This window comes from Ahaetulla prasina, chromosome 2 (genome assembly GCF_028640845.1).
Source record: "Ahaetulla prasina isolate Xishuangbanna chromosome 2, ASM2864084v1, whole genome shotgun sequence".
NCBI classification, from domain to species: Eukaryota; Metazoa; Chordata; class Lepidosauria; order Squamata; family Colubridae; genus Ahaetulla; species Ahaetulla prasina.
In genome coordinates this window covers 226,792,243-226,808,598 of record NC_080540.1, presented here as the reverse complement: position 1 = coordinate 226,808,598, position 16,356 = coordinate 226,792,243, and the positions used below count along the sequence as shown (strand labels likewise).

Here is a 16,356-nt window from a genome sequence, read left to right as displayed (position 1 = left end):
TGGGTTTCAGCAGGTTCTGACCAGTTCTGGAGAACCAGTACCGGAAATTTTAAGTAGTTCGGAGAACCGGTATAAAAATTCTGACTGGGCTTGCCCCCATCTATTCTCTGCCTCTTGAGTCCCAGCTGATTGGGAGGGAATGGGGATTTTGCAGTAACCTTCCCCTGGAGTGGGGAGGGAATGGAGATTTTAGTGTCCTTCCCCTGCCACGCCCACCAAGCCACGCCCACAGAACTGGTAGTAAAAAAATTTGAAACCCACCACTGCATGGGACTACTTAGTAGGCAGTAAACCATATAACCTGCTACTATGTATGTACACATTTATTTATGACATTTATAAAGCAACCTAGCTCTGTGATTGACTATCCAGTGAACCAAGACATGGCAGACACAACAGGCAAATTACAGTAAAAGTTATTTGCATACTGCTTCGAGTCCCACCCAAGAAACTTCTACCTGTTGCTGCTATCTGAAAATAGAGCACTGTTGCATCACCTTTGTAACATCTTACACAGTAATGCAAAATAGCTGATTTTTCTATCCCCAGCACTTCATCCTCCAAAGCATCCTTTCTGTTTTCCAAACTTAAGGAAAGGTAGCTTTTCCAACAATTAAATTTCCCATTTATGAGTTAAGTTGGTTGAAATATGGATAACCCTCTCTCTTTCACAAGCCGTTTTAAAAAGATGGCAAAGCAGCAACTAGGATTCTGATTCGCATATTAACATAGTCCAAGTAATCCAAATAAAGCTCCTTTTCGTCCATCCCACTTTAAAAGTTAGGTTGAGGATAACAATCTGGATTTTCAGTCACTTCCCTCAGTTGCCTGTGGAGGTGGGCTGTCTGCCAGGTTGCTACCGTAACTCAAGGCGGGGTGGAGGTGGGTTTTTTATTTTTTATTTATTTATTTATTAATCGTATTTATATACCGCCCTATCTCCCGAAGGACTCAGGGCGGTTCACAGGCAAATAAAAACACATAAATACAAAGTAAAATAACAATTAAAAAACTTATTCTAAAAGGCCAAATGTTTAAAAATGTTAAAATGTTTAAAAACAATATAAAAAATAAAACCCATTTAAAACCCATAAATTTAAAATCTAATCCAGTCCTGCGCGAATGAATAAGTGTGTTTTCCCCCAACTGTTTTCTTCCTCTCTTCCTCTCTTGATGATTTGGTGCCCAGCGCTCCAATTTCAATCTCTGATGAGTTTGGTTTTTTTCTTTTTTTTTTTTAGACAGCCTCCGCGAGATCTTAAAAAAAAAAAAAAAGAGAGAGAGAGACAAGCCCAGCAGCCGGGATCCCACGTGCAGAACCCACGTGACCCAACACGATGGATTTGTTTTCTTCAGCCTCTCGCCTCTTCGGAACGCTCCGACTCAATGGCACCACCGCGTAAGCAGCGGAACCGCACAGGTCGCGTGTGCAACCACTTAGGTCACGTGGTCGCGGAAAGGAAGCCGCCGCGTTTCACGTCACAGGGGTGGCCTTCCTCAAAAAGCTCTCGCGGCGAGCGAGGGGAGCGGGGTTTGGCTGGGTGAGTGGGAAGTTCTTTTTTTTTTTTTCTTCCTTCCTTCCCCGAACGGACTGCGCCTGCGCAGCTAAGTAGCTGTCATCCGTGTGCGGAACAACAAGTCCCAGCGAGGTGTGTGTGTGTGTGTGTGTGTAAGGTTGGAGGGTGGGTTTGATAGTTACAATCGTAGTTGGAAGCTTCAAGGAAGTCCGGCGACTTTTGACAACCGGCGTTCTCCAGTCGTGTCTCGAGGCAGCGTCGTTTTGAACCTCCTCTCGCGGCCAGGTAAAATGGGCAAAGGTGATGGAGGAGGACTGGCTTAACCCGCTTGTCTGGCGGAGGCGGCTTCCCCCGCCTCCCCACGGCGAGAAACAGCCCGACGAAACAGATGGGCCGGGGACGCCCCGTCATCGACGGGGAAGGCTGCTTGCGGGTGGGCGGGCGGCCGGGCTGAGGGGAGAAAAAAAGGAGTGGAAGAGAAGGACGCGGTGTCGGGGTTGGCCCTCTGGGGATGGAGGAGGAGGAGGAGGAGAAGGAAGACCTTTTTGGTGGGGTTTGGCCTCGTGAGAAACGTGGAGGAGCAACCCCCGAGGGGCGATGTGGGCAAAACAAAATAACCGAGGGAAGGAGAGGGGATGTGGAAGGGCGGTTTTGCCGGGGGAGTAAAAGCTTTAGTGAGTGGGGAGGCAGGTGAGAAGGCTGGGCGAGAGGGAGAAGGAATTAGGAGGGGGAGTCGCAAGGCTTCGGGGGAGCCAAGTCCTGGCCTTGGCTGGGAGAGAAATTCCAGTCAACTGGTGGCCCTTCGGGATTGAGGCCAGCTTTGGGAGTAAGGTCATCTGGCGATAGGAAGGTGAGGAATATCCCCACAAAGGCAGCATCCAAGAAGTTGTTCCGTCTGCCCCCCTCCCCCCACTTTTGTGGAATTGGCAAAGGCAGAGCGAAGTATCAGTTCAGTAAGACCAAATAACTGGGTTTCTTTCAGGTGTTTTGCACTGAGGGCTCACAAGTGATGAAGAGTGATCCCCTAAGGGGCAGCTACATTTAAATGGTTTTTGCAGTTAAGTTTTTTTATTCTTTTGTAAGTCATGCTTCAGAGTAATTTTGTAGGGATTTCAAGGGCTAGGCATTGTGGGGTGTGTGTGTGTTTCTTTTTTTAAAAAATCGGGCTGCCAGAAGTTTTTTAAACATTACATTTGTGTGCTTATTTGGAACATTCTGAAAAATGAAATTCTGGACTTCATCTCTATTCCTGCTTTTGAATTAAAAATAAAGCATCTAATGTGTAATTATATTGGAAACTGACACCACAAAGACTAAACAGATTGATATGGCATCAGCATTTGTACACAAATCCTTTTCGTTCACAGATATTCTAAGTCTTTGTCTTTTTTGTGACCTGGAAATTAGTTTTATCGAATGAGTGTGAGTTTACTTGAAGTTATTATAAGATTTGCTTGTATGATTTATTTCTTTATCTGTATGAAGAATTAGTGTTTTAGCTGTATAAAGAATTAGTGTTTTAGATCAGTTAATAGGGTGGTAAACACACAACCACAACTGGCCATTTTTGTTAATTCCCAGGGCTTTCTCTGACTAGACTACTGAAAATTGGCAGAACACTTGCAGAAAAAATAGTTGTGGAAGTTGTAAATATGTGCAAATTACAAAAATTAAATGTACAGTGTTCTAAAACTGGCTTAATTTATTTTAAAATGCAAAGTCTCTTTTCCCTTAATGGAAAATGATGCAAACTTATCTTACATTTGTTTTGTCTGTATTTTAGTTTATCACCATTTCTACCCAAAATATGTCCGTTTAAATTATCTTCCATTGCTGTAGTGGAATTTATTTTGTCTACAACTTAAATGTTACTGCAATGTGCCTTCCAAGATTTTATATTCAAGTTTTTCCCCAATAAGTTTCTGATAAATTTACTATGTTCTACTTAGAACCATATATTATTTTCAGTTCCCATAATTTATCTTGAAGGCTTCTATAATACTGACAGATTGTTTCCTTCTTAAAAGTATTTAATATTCAATTTAAAAATTCATTCAGTTTGATTTGGTTTACTTTAAATTAAGAATCCTGAAACTTTTATATTTGTAGGAATAATCATGAATATGTTATATCCCAGATCTGAATACAGTTTTTCCCAGATCAGTTTAAAACCAGTTTTATCATTTGTTAGCCTTTGTGGTAATAGTTTAGATTAGAACAATTCAATCTATTTTTTCAGGCTTAGCTGTACCAAAATGCTCACTCATTCATGCCATAGATTTACCTATTAATACTGAATCTGATAAAGCAATTGTGTGCTAGAATTGAGCAAATTTGAGTCCATAATGTATTCGTGTTTAAAATTTGTTTGGGGATCTTAGGTTGTCTTTTTAATGAATTATACGCAAATTGTGTTGCATGTTATTTATAACGAATTCTGATGTATAAATATTTTGTAAATTCTCAAATTTAAATTTCTCATGCACGATGTGCATTATGCCTAGAAAAATGTTTCAGAAATTGAATAAGCGCTAAGATTGGTGATAGGTTGAAGGACATCTGAGGCTGAGTATCAGCATGATAGGCAGACTCCGTATCGTTTTTTTTCTCTCGACATTTGAAATGTTACTGATTTGGATAGGGTGCCCTTTCTCTAAATGAGTATTTGATAATCAGGGGATGCCTCTAGTTTCATCAGTAGAAACTTTGTAGCAAATATTTCATTTTTTTGATCAATTTATCAGTTCTGGTTCCTCCTGGACACAGATACATAGTATGTTTTGTACACTGTTAACCTGAAGACGAGTTTGGTATATTTAGGACTATTCTAGAGGTAGTTTCTGAAATTTCAAATGTAGGACATGGCAATTTGAGACAGAACTGTTTGTGCATTTCTCTCCCTCTTCAGGTGGTATTTACATTAAGTGTGGCTAGTTGAAGACCTATCTGATTACTCAAGCTAGGTGAGCTAGGTTTTCTGATTTAGTTCACAGTTGTCATTCTATACCTTAGTTCTTAAACTTATAATTTTAAATACATTATTACATTTATTGATTTTTTTAACTATATAATTTTTGACATTAAAATTAGAAGTTATTTTTAATGGGTTAAAATTATAGAAATATCTAATTAAGTCGTAGAATGCTCATAAAATTCTGCATAAAACTCTCATACACAGACTGTTGTACATTTTAATGTAATCTACAGATGAAAATCAATATTTTTCCTTTTTATAAAACTTTCAGCCCCCTCTCCCAATCTTTTAGTATATTGATCATTTCCTGCTTATCTTACATTTTAAAAAGAAAACTGGGAGTAAAGAATGATCTTTCTTGCTATGATTGCAACACCTTTCTATATTATGTGATTGAAGGTGAAACAAATGCCAAGAATAACATATAGAAATATTCTTACCTTAAAAAAAATACCTTTGGCCTCATTTTGGGTAGCATTAAGAAAGCATGTTGAGACTTTTACACATAACTGTAATGTGTGAACTTCTATGAAATGTAGAATTGTACCACGGAATATAAATTAGTGTGTACATGATGTATACTTTGTTTACTGTGATTTGAATACCAAGTTATTGAACCTTGAAGAAATTCAGCTTTAATCTTTAAGAAAGTGTGCACCCTCAAAAATATGGCAATCCTGCTTGTTTTACTTCCTGAAGTAAGGAATGGTATGGTGTCTTTCCTTAGTTCCACAAACAGAAGCCTGCTGGATTGTTTATTGAATATTGTTTGAAAATTGATGACAGGAAAAAATATTTCACTATATTGAGGAGAATATATTAATCTAGAACAGGGATCTCCAAACTTGGCAACTTTAAGACTTGTGGAGTTCAACTCCCAGAATTTCTCAGCTAGCCATGCTTTTGTCAGGAAGGGACTTTGGCAGTTTGCCTAATTAGACTAAGGTTTGTGAGATAACTGAGGAATTTGTGTTGGGAGGCATTTGTTTTACTTTGAGTTGAACGATGCTGGGAATGAAGTAATTCCCAGCTGTTCGAATAAAGTTTGTTTTTCCACGGACTGAGTTTCTTACTATCTACTTGGGCCTGGGTCACAACAGAGGCCCAAAACAGGGCCTCCAGAATACTGCAGGAGGCCGTTCTTGATCAGAAGTTTAAAAGGGATGAAAAGCTTGCAGTATTCTGCTACTAGCCTATGACAATAATTTATAGTTCTAGTTTTTCTATGCAGTCAGTTTCTTGATCTGGTTTCTGTCTCATAAAGTGATCAAGTAGATCAAATAAATATTAAAAAAGCAAAATAACAGAAATGTACACCTCCCTATTTTTATAAATTTATAAAACCATGTCTGTGGAGGTGCGTTTCTGTGTCATGCCCACCATGGCCACACCCACCATTGTTATGCACACACAGGGGTGAAATGCTCCCGGTTCGTACCGGCTCGCCCGATTAGGTAGCGATGGCAGCTGCTGGTTCAGAGGACCGGTAGCAAAAATCCCTGGCCCCGCCCCCTGCCTCTGCTGAGCTGCACCATCAGCAGAGGTTTTTTTTTTTACTTTTAAAAGTTTTTCTTCAGCCAAAACATGCATTTAAAAGTAAAAAAAAACAACCCTCTGATGATCATGGGGCTGAGCAGAGATCATCAAAACCCTTTAAAAGTTTTTTTTAAAAAAACCCTCTTCAGCCGAAGGGGAAAAAAAAACAAGAAAAAAAACGAGGTTTTAAAAGCCTCCTCTGGCAATCCCAGAGGAGTTTCCTGATCCTCACAGGCTTTTAAACTCACTGTTTAACAGCCCCCACTTACAAGAGCCCCACCCATGCCCAGCCAATTCCCCCTCCTCACTTACCTATAATTACTGCTCTTTTGGGCTGGCAACACCGTGCTTTCTTCAGCTACTGAAGAAAAAAAAAAGAAGCTTGCTTTGACTCCCTGCTTTGCTGGCTGAGAAACTCTGGGATTTGAAGTCCACAATAAAATAAAATAAAATAAAATAATAAAATAAAATATTTGTGCAGCTTTTGAGATTTGGTGTGTTTCTGTAGTATTTCACTCTAATTACACAAACACACAAAATCTCAGAAAGCTGTATGTGGCATTGTGTGTGTGTGTGTGTGTGTGTGTAAAGTGTGAAAGTTGGTTTTCGAGCTTTTTGTGGCTGTGTGAAGTGCAGCTGCTTTTACATTGTGTGTAAGTTGTGTTGTGTGTGTGTAAAGTGTGAAAGTTGGTTTTTGATACCTCTTATTGTTTTTTATACTTTGTTTATTATTTTTATTATTTATTGCTATTGGCCACGCCCACCCAGTCATCTGACCACTAAGCCAAGCCCACCAATTAAGCCACGCCCACAGAACCGGTATGGAAAATTTTTTAGATTTCACCCCTGCGCCCACACCACACCCCCACCCAACCCTCCAAGGTCAAACCCAATCCTGATGTGGCTCTCAATGAAATTGAGTTTGACCCCCTTGATCTAGAGAATACAAGATAAGCTGTACATTCAGGTCTACTGTACAAAAGATATGATGGGAAGAGTTGGTAGAGGACTGGAAGAAGAGTTTAAGAGTCTGCAATTGCTGTGCTCATATTATCTGCAGCTTGAACAGATAACTTCATTTTGCTTAATGATGGGCCTTGTGACATGCTAACTCTAATCTCTAAAATGGGATTTTTGTCTTGAAAGGTGAAAATGATGTACTATTTTGTTAAATGTTGCAGAAAACCTACTTTTTTATTTGATCTAACAACCTGTGAAATCGGACATAGTGAAGTTGTTTCCTTAATTTCAGTGCTACTGTATATACAATACTAACTAATAACTATATGTTATTAAAACTTTGAATATAAAATAAATATCAGGCTTATCTACTGAAAGTACATAGGGTAAGTACATACACCATAGTCAGCTATTCTTTTAAAGGAATTCTTTAAAAAGCAATAGGAAACATGTAACACAAAGGTCAACCAGCAAGAATGAAACAAATATTCTACATAAAAGAAAGTAAGAGTTATGTTTTATAAAGGTTATTGAAATAAGTATGTTTTGATTCAATTAAAAAACCTCCAACAACGATTGACAGATTTTTATTTGAGAGAAAGATTTTAATTGAGAGATATCTTAACTAGAGCACTGAAAAGGCTCTGCATCTTCTACTCATTAATTCAATACGATGAAATGCCACTAAGGTTCTTTTAATATTGCTCTGAATTCTTGGGTAGATCTAAAAGGTAGGCAGCTCTAAAAATTATTGGGATCTCTAAAGCAGAAATGTGTGTAAGACTGGATTCATCCTTCCTCCTGAATCGGTTTAGGAAGTAAATCTTACCTCCTTTTGTACTGAGAACTTTGCCCATCTCTGCTTTGCAGGAGAAGAATGAAATATGGATAAATCAGAGTCAATTTTGCTTATTTTACCTGCACTGCATCTTTTCCCATTTATGCTTGTGACATCTAAGGAAGTTGATACAGGCTTACCTGTGGATGGATACATTATCTGTCTGACTTCTTATGGTATCAGAGTAGGCTATATACAGCCAGTTTCAGTAAGTAATTAAGGGAGGAAGTGGCACCTGAACAATAATCCTCCTCCCAAACCCTGTTCTTGGATCCCTGATTTTTAGAGTCCAGAAAATAATAGAGGAAGCAGGTAATCCTGTCAGAATTCAAACCTGAGCAAAAGGATTGAGACAGCATTGATTGCTGTGCTGAATGACCACTTTTGGGATTTGGACAGTGGGATTATGCTTCTTTTGGTGCTAACAGACCTCTCAGTGGCAGCTGATATTATCATCCTGATTTGCTTGAGAAGTTTGAAGATTAGAAATACTGTTTCGTGATCATATTGACTGGGCTAGATTAGATTAGTCTTCTTAGATGGGGGATTCTATTCTCTTTACATCTCTAAAGATTTAAAACAGCATTTTGAATTGAACCAAGAAGCTGAAATCTGAAGCTGCAGAAGAATATTAGAATTATTTATAAGTACCAAATCAAAGTCTAGCTGCTACAATTTGGATTAGTTGATATTTCAAAAAATCATAATGTTGGAAGATTCCTAAAAGATTCAACACTGCAAAATTAACTACACCATCCCTAGTAGCTTTCTATACCATTGTGGCCTGTGATCTATATGCAATTCTCCAAGAAATTTCCAGTGGGGTTATTAAAATATTAGTAATTAATCTCCCTGTTGGTTAAGGCTATCTTAAAAGGGAGCATTGTTCCCTGCCCCTTTTAATATGTGTGGCAAATGAGGTGTAAGCAAACCATATAATTCTAGAAGAGACAGGAAAGAAAAGGTGAATGTTGGCTTGTTGCAATCCAGAACAATAAAAAGTGCTTCAGTCACACAGAAAGAAAACAATTGCAAATCTTGCAGCTTTTGACCAAGCAGTGTGGATCTTCCCTTAGGCTGAAAAAAAATGTTTCTGTGCCAGGGCCAATGATGCTAGTCAAAAATAAGGGCACTCTAACCTCCTGATTTCTTCCTGCTTTTACCACATCTTCTCTTTGCATTCAATAACAGTTACATGGATCCACTCCCTATAGCTGACCATGATTCTTTCAGACCCTGTATGGATAGGTGGGTGTCTACTTATAAAGGTTGTGGTAGATTCTGTGAATTCACGGCAGAATAGCAACTTTTTCAAGTGGGGAGATGTCTTTGCCTGGAGTTCCAGTGCTTGGGCATGTCAGCAGGACTCCCAGAGTCTGTAAATCCAGTGATTTGGTTATTCATAGCTTTTTATACAGGCCTTTATAACAACTGTAGACAACTTCAAGGTCAAAAGCAACCTCAACCATCCCTGGGCTATCCCTGTGACTTAAATGGCAAAAGATAAAATAATAACATTTTTCTCTTTTTCAGTAAAATAAATTTACATTTAAAGACACGTAGTACTTCCTTTTTGAGCCACTTGAAACTTCTGTGTTATCTATGAAAAGACTTTGGCGAATGAACTGGTCTTCATGTGGAATTCATAAGAATTTGTGTATGAGGCTGCTATTCTATACTGATTTTAAAGGGTATTTCAAAGAGCATTTCTCATTACACTGTTAGGGGGGGGAAAGGCAGCATAAGGAGATAGATTTAGAAAGGAAAGAAATTACTAATTAGAAATATTTAATTAAATAAATTAACTAGCGTGACCCATGTTTGTGCTCAAAATAGTGTGTAGGTATTAATGATAATTTTAGGTTCTTTGGCTTACCTGTTAACCCAAATTTTGGTAAATAGTGAACCAAGCTAACAAGTATTTAAAAAAGTTGTTAAGTGGAAGACTGTTTTCTGCACAAAAGATTTCATAAAGATTCAAATGTAAATAAACAATATTTACAGGGAAGTTTGGGACACTATGCTGCATAGGGAGCTGTAGGGATCTTTTGTTCTTATTCAGAATGTGAACTATTGCTTTATGTTAACAATTCTTTTGATGTGTCTCCCATTTAGCTATGACATTAGCTTAGGAGTTACGGGTGCATTTAAACCTATGTCAGATTTCCTGGGACATACAGGTATGTCTCTTGGGGTTTAGATGCACAGTAGTTTATCTTTAAGTCACTCTCTGAGGCAATGAATGTCTTTTGAGTTACTAAAAACATAAATATTTTACAGATTAGAACATAATGGTATCCATATATCATTATCTATATCAAGGCATTAGCATGAGATCAGGATTCTAAATTAATATCTTAATATACCAAATATTGTTTTCTACTAGCCTATTTGAGGCAAACTCAAAGAAAAGATGAGCTCCCCTGGAAAATTAAGTTTGCCAACCTATTTATCTAAAAAATTATATTCAATCAGATAATCATAGACAGATAACATGAGATAAGATTGGATTATCTTCTTTTCCAAATCGTTTGTCACTAATTTTTCAAACATGCATAAACGTGCATAGTTAAAAGATAATTTTACTTACATGAAGTTATATTCATATACTTTCAAAATGATATCAAATTACTTATGCTTGTATCTAAATTATCTTTACAACTGTTAAGATTCTGGATATAGCCAAATACCGTGTTTCCCTGAAAATAAGACATATCCGGATAATAAGCCCAATTGGGCTTTTCAGCACATGTGATAATATAATATATATCGATGACGGGTGGTCCACTTACCTTCGCTACCAGTCACAACAGGAGTGCGCGCATGTGCATATTTGCTTTGTGCATACATGGCACTTTTGCACATGCACACAAGTTTCTGTGCATGCGCAGAGCGTCCGTGATGACATCTGGGTGGGTGGGCGGAGCATCCCACTGCCATTACTACCATTTCGCAAGATCCGGACCGAACCAGTAGCAACCCACCACTGATTGATGAGTAGTATTAGAAATTCTTTTACTAAAAAAAAAAAGATTGTTCATGCACAAAATTGGAGAAGTGTTGCACTATCTGTAAACTTGTAATTATGAGTGCAACTGAAATGTTTTTTGTCAAGTGGCTTTCCAGGAACCCAAGGAACTAAGTCCCATTTAGAACAGTTTGTTGTATAGTATGGTGGTTGCCTCTACAATAATCTTAAATAATTAATATTAATACTGAGAGACAGTTTGGTGTAGTGATTAAGGCATCAGACTAGAAATTGGGACACCATGAGTTCTATTTATGCCTTAGGCAGAGAGTTAGCTGGATGACCTTGGGCCAGGGGTGTTAAACTCAATGCCCGGGGACCAGATGTTTTGCTTTCTGTGGGCCTGTTTACCACAGAAAACAAAACACTGGGAGCCATAAAACCTGGGTGGGCATGGCAAACTCGATGTCACTCACTCCCACCCAGTCACACCTACCCAGGTTTTGTGGCTCCATATTTTCTATGGGAAATAAGTTACTCCCTCTCTCTCTCCCTCTCTCCCTCCCTCCCATCTCTTTTTTCCTCTCTTTCTGCATCTTTCTCTCTCTCATCTTTCTTTTTCTCTATCTCCCTTTCCCTTCCTTTTCTCTTTCTCTTTCTCTCATCTGTCTTTCTTTTTCTATCTCCCTATCACACTATCTCCCTCTCATCCTTCTCTCATTTCTCTCTCTCTCTCTCTCTCTCTCTCTCCCACCATCTCTCTGTGTGTGTCTCTCTCTCTATGTCTCTTTGTGTGTGTGTCTCGCTCTCTCTTGCTCCCTGTCTCTGTCTCGTCTCACACTCGGAAAGCCCTGCAGCCCTGGATGCTCTCTTTGGGGCTTTTCACCAGCCGGTTTTTTTTCTTCTTTTTGGAAAGCCAGGCTGGCGGAGCAATGAGTGCAACCTGCGGAGGAGGCTTCCGTCCTCCCCCCTCCTCTCGCATCCCTCTGACTGGATGTGGCGGGGCCAGAAAGGTGTGCATGAGAGGAGGGGGAGGAGGAGGGAAGCCACCACCACAGATTGCGCTCATTGCTCCACCAGCCTGGCTTTCCAAAAGGAAGAAAAAAAAACAGCTGGTGAAAAACCCCAAAGACAGCACGCAAGGCTCTCTGAGAGAGAGAAGAGACAGAGGCAAGGAGCGAGAGAGAGCTACACACACACACACACACACACACACACACACACACACACACACACACACACAGGGAGACAGGGAGAGAGATGGAGAGAGAGAGAGGGAGACAGAGAGAAAGAGGGAGAGAGAGTTGGTTTCCCCTTCCCCCGGGAAAACGAAAGCAAACAGAAATATAGCTCTTTCTGAAAGAGCTGAGATTGAGAAAGGCAAAAGAAACAGAAAGCGGTGCGGGTAGGGGAGCACTTCCCCACGCCGCCCCCTTCTTTCTCTTGGTCCTGCCCACAAGGGAGGAGGAAGGCCAGGATTGGGGGATGGCCCCCACCCTGCAAGATCCGCCTCTGCCGTTCTCTCCCAGCAGCCTTTGATGGTGGCAACGGCAAATGTACCAGGCGGAATGCTGTTGCCGTGCAAAGGCAAGTGCAGGGGCGCTTTGCTCCCACACTAAGGGACTGACCATGTCACTGCTGTGACAGGAAGCCGTGGCAGAGGGTCCAAAGAGCCACATGTGGCCCTGGAGCCACAGGTAGCTGACCCCTGAACTAGAGGCACACAAATAAGCCCAACAAGCTGCAGGAGCTTCAAAGGTGAATTAAATGTAAACGGCTCAGAGTCACACCTCCAATCTGTTTGCAAGCCAGGAACTCTGGAGCTGTGTCACTAGTTTTCTTACCTTCCTGAATTAAAGGATCCCTTTTCTGGCAGCTGGCTTCCATGTCTATTTCTTCTCAGCATCCGTGACTGCTCCCCAGCTGGGAAATGAACACAGGAAATTTATTCCAACACTAGGATGATACTGCTTTGCTCCTGATGCAAAACACTCTGCTGTGAAGAGATGCCAGTATGCATCAACAAGAGCACGTACAGATTATCAGAGTCATGAAATCAACAAACGCATATGGAACAAGTGAATAACCTGAATGCATTTCTAGCCAGCCATTTACACAAGCCCCACTAAGTAACTTTCTATTAATCAGGAGTAACTTTCTGATTGACTTTTACTTGCATTGTATTTGCTTTTTGGTTTTCTGGAAATTCCGAGGTTAGGGGAATTGAAAACTTTTCTGGCATTTCAGATAATGAATAGGTTGAAGTTCTTCTATCATTCCTTTGGACCCCATGATGTCAGTTCAATTCCAGATGATTTTCTGGGATTATGCTTTTAATCCTGTGATTGCTGGAGATGCGTTATAATGTACTTTGGTTAAAACGATATATCCTGCAGCGTTCAGTGCTCAAAATCAATCTGTTACTATATTATATATTCTGTTTTTCTCTTCATGAAATATATTTGAATTTTTAGATGTTAGCATTTATTGAGCTAGCCACACCCACCCTGGCCATGCCCACTCTGCCCCCCCCAAGGTCAAACACAACCCCTCAATATAATCAAGTTTGACACCCCTGCCTTGGACCAATCACTTCTCTCAGCCCTAGGAAGGAGGCAATGTCAAATCACTTCCAAAATCTTGCCAAGAAAATTGAAATCTAGTCCAGAAAGTTGCCATGAGTCAGCAATAACTCAAAGGCAACTATATAGATGATTTAATCTTTAATATTTAACACATTTATATATTAAATCTCTCTCTCTATTGTATAAAATGCATTTGTGTGTGTGTGTATGTGTGTGTATATATAAAATATAAACTTTGAATATTATGTATTAAATACACAGAATGTTTATATCCCACAGCTAATATTTAAAATTGTTCAAGAATAGCACTACATTGCATCAGCACATGTGTTGGTAGTACAATAGATTTTAAAATATTAGGCTTTCAGAGTATCTTGAATGTAAGCTATGATAGTTCTGCTGTCAGTGTGCTCTGTAGTAGAATGAGTTCAGTTGAGGAGTAATTTGGAAACAATCTGTGTTTGTACAGTCAGGTAAAAGTTTAAAGCTTATTATCAGTGCCATGTGCTCTGGATATATTTTATCCTTCTCCTCTCATCCCCACCCCATTTTTGTACAGTTTAGGTCATTTGGAATTAATAGTATTGTCACATTTTATAAGCGGCTTCTGCTTCCATTAGTCTTGCTGAAAAACACAAGTGTTAGGTTTTTGAAGTGTGTTAATCAAAGTGTACTTAATTTTTGATAGACAAGATTGGTTCAATCAATGCTTCCTTTTGTGTGTTGAATATTATGTTAGGCTACAGTTAATTGTCTTTTGTTTCCCAATATTTTGATTTTTTCAGAGACAGTACATTTTAGTGAAACCGGATATTCAGAGTTTTCACAGTCACATTATTTATTTCAATTCACCGGTAGATGCCATACTACGGTATGTTAAATAAGTACTGTATATCTTCTAGTAACTTGTTTTGTTATCAAATCTGTAGATTTAAGTTAACAATTCATATCTGAATATTTGGAAAATGAACATTATGTGTAATACTTTGACAGATTCGACTGCTGCAAATATTTTGTACTGAGAATAGATGATCCTCTTGGCTCCTCTTGTTTGGATAAAAGTCACAGCTGGTATATTATAATTTGGACACGTGAGAGTTGTTAACTGTGGGCTGAATCTGAAGTCTTTGTTATAAGGGAGTAGCAATGTAACATTATATCCTGCTTTGCCTTGATTGAAACTAAGAGATTTAATTAAACATGGAATATCCATACTGTGTGGTTTATGTTCTCTTAGTTTAGATGATTATTTCTCCTCTAGACAGACATATATACTGAAAAGCATTTTATTCACTGTTCACTTACCATCTTTGTACAATTTCTCTAAGATTTGGGCTGCAAATTGAAAAATAGGACAGTCTAAATACAAAATTATATAATAATTAAATTGTAATCATACATCAAAGTGTAAAGTTCTATTATTAATAATTTCGAAATGAATTGGTCCATCAGTGTGTCAGTTGTGAGTATTATAAGATCAGTTTTAATTTTCTGACTTTTTAGATCTTTGGGGGAAATTTTTTGGGATTCTAGTGTTTATTAGAACACATTCAGAGCGTTTTCTTTAGGGTTGCATGAGAAATAAAGTTAATATACCTTTATACAGATAAATTACTTACTGCATTCTCAACATATGTTTCTTGAAAAGTGTTCATAAATTCATTGACTGCAAAACATAATTAGGAGGAAACAACTAACATCATTGCAGATTTTGTGTACTAGGTATTTGTAGTATTTCTAGAAACTATGGACTAAACCAAGGAATACTGAGAGGGGTCTAATATGGATCACATACTGAATTATATTTCCTTATTTCTGCTAAAGGAGCAAAGCTTCGAGAAGTTTGCATAAATATATTTTACTTGATACAGATAGAAATGTACAACCCATGTGAAATTACTCAATAAGTAGCATATTAAAAATATAGGGTAAAAATATAGGGTAAGCACAGAAGAAGCACCTGCAATTGCATTGCATTGCTTTGCAGCATTATTGTTATGTGTCTATTCACTCCTTGTTTAAATACATATTAATTCATGACGATGAATGTACAAAAATATTAGTGAAGAGGTATTTATTTATACTTTAAGAGAATTTGAAATATGTTTGAGATTTTTTTTGGTTTTTTTGAAATGGTAAGAATCTTTAAATAAATAATAGTTCAAATGGATTTACAAAAACACTTAGAAAAGAATGATACAAGATGTTTTACTGTTGGTGTATTACCCCAGTGCTAATTGCTAAAATAGAAATCTCATTTTTAAGATCTATCAGAAATGTAATAATCAGAAGGATTATTCTTTTATATTTGGTGACAATGCTATAAAGCCTAATGTTTCTGAGAGATCATTTATTTTGGAATAAAACACATTTTAAAGGTTGAATTCTCTTTCCTGTTAGCTATTTTTCTGTTAAGTATTACTAAACCTTATATCTATATAAGGTATACCAGGTTAGTTCGGTATATGATAATGATACTATATATTTTATATCTATTACTGTAAATAATCCATCGTTTCCTCTTTAGAAGAAGTATTCAGTAAACAATGGGAGCATGCATACATGTCAAAAATAACTTCATATCTGAAAAAAAGTTTAACAGAATTGGTAACTTTTATGGATTATAATTCTATGCATTGACTTTATCATATCCAAAGTTTGGTGCTCTTAACATGAAGTTTTAGAATAGAATAGAATAGAATAGAATAGAATTTTTTATTGGCCAAGTGTGATTGGACACACAAGGAATTTGTCTTACTATACTAACTTCTGCTTTAATTGTTAAATAAGGATAGAATATTTAGACTTGACAGAAACTTTGTTAGCTCATTGTGATTTATGATTCAGATTTTACTGGCCACTTTAGTTAATCAGTATTGAATTATTTTGAAATTGAAATTGATTTTGAATTGAAAAAGCTCTGCAAACTGAAACCATCCCTATCTATTGGCCCTGATGGACTATGTGCATACTTCTTA

The 16,356-nt window shown here is 38.1% G+C and overlaps 1 protein-coding gene across 11 annotated transcripts in view; it reads left to right on the top strand.

The window, feature by feature from the left end:
- Window positions 1-1,417: 1,417 nt before the first annotated feature.
- Window positions 1,418-16,356, top strand: part of KDM4C (lysine demethylase 4C) — a 257,900-nt gene continuing 242,961 nt past the window's right edge. For 2 of the 11 annotated variants that reach the window (XM_058170006.1, XM_058170001.1), the window contains exons 1-2: window positions 1,589-1,802; window positions 14,164-14,249. The gene's annotated coding sequence lies outside the window, so the exon portion shown is untranslated. Of the gene's footprint in view, window positions 1,542-1,578; window positions 1,803-4,465; window positions 4,481-14,163; window positions 14,250-16,356 lie in introns of those variants that run through there. The other 9 variants (XM_058170007.1, XM_058170005.1, XM_058170003.1 and 6 more) reach the window with 7 other exon arrangements.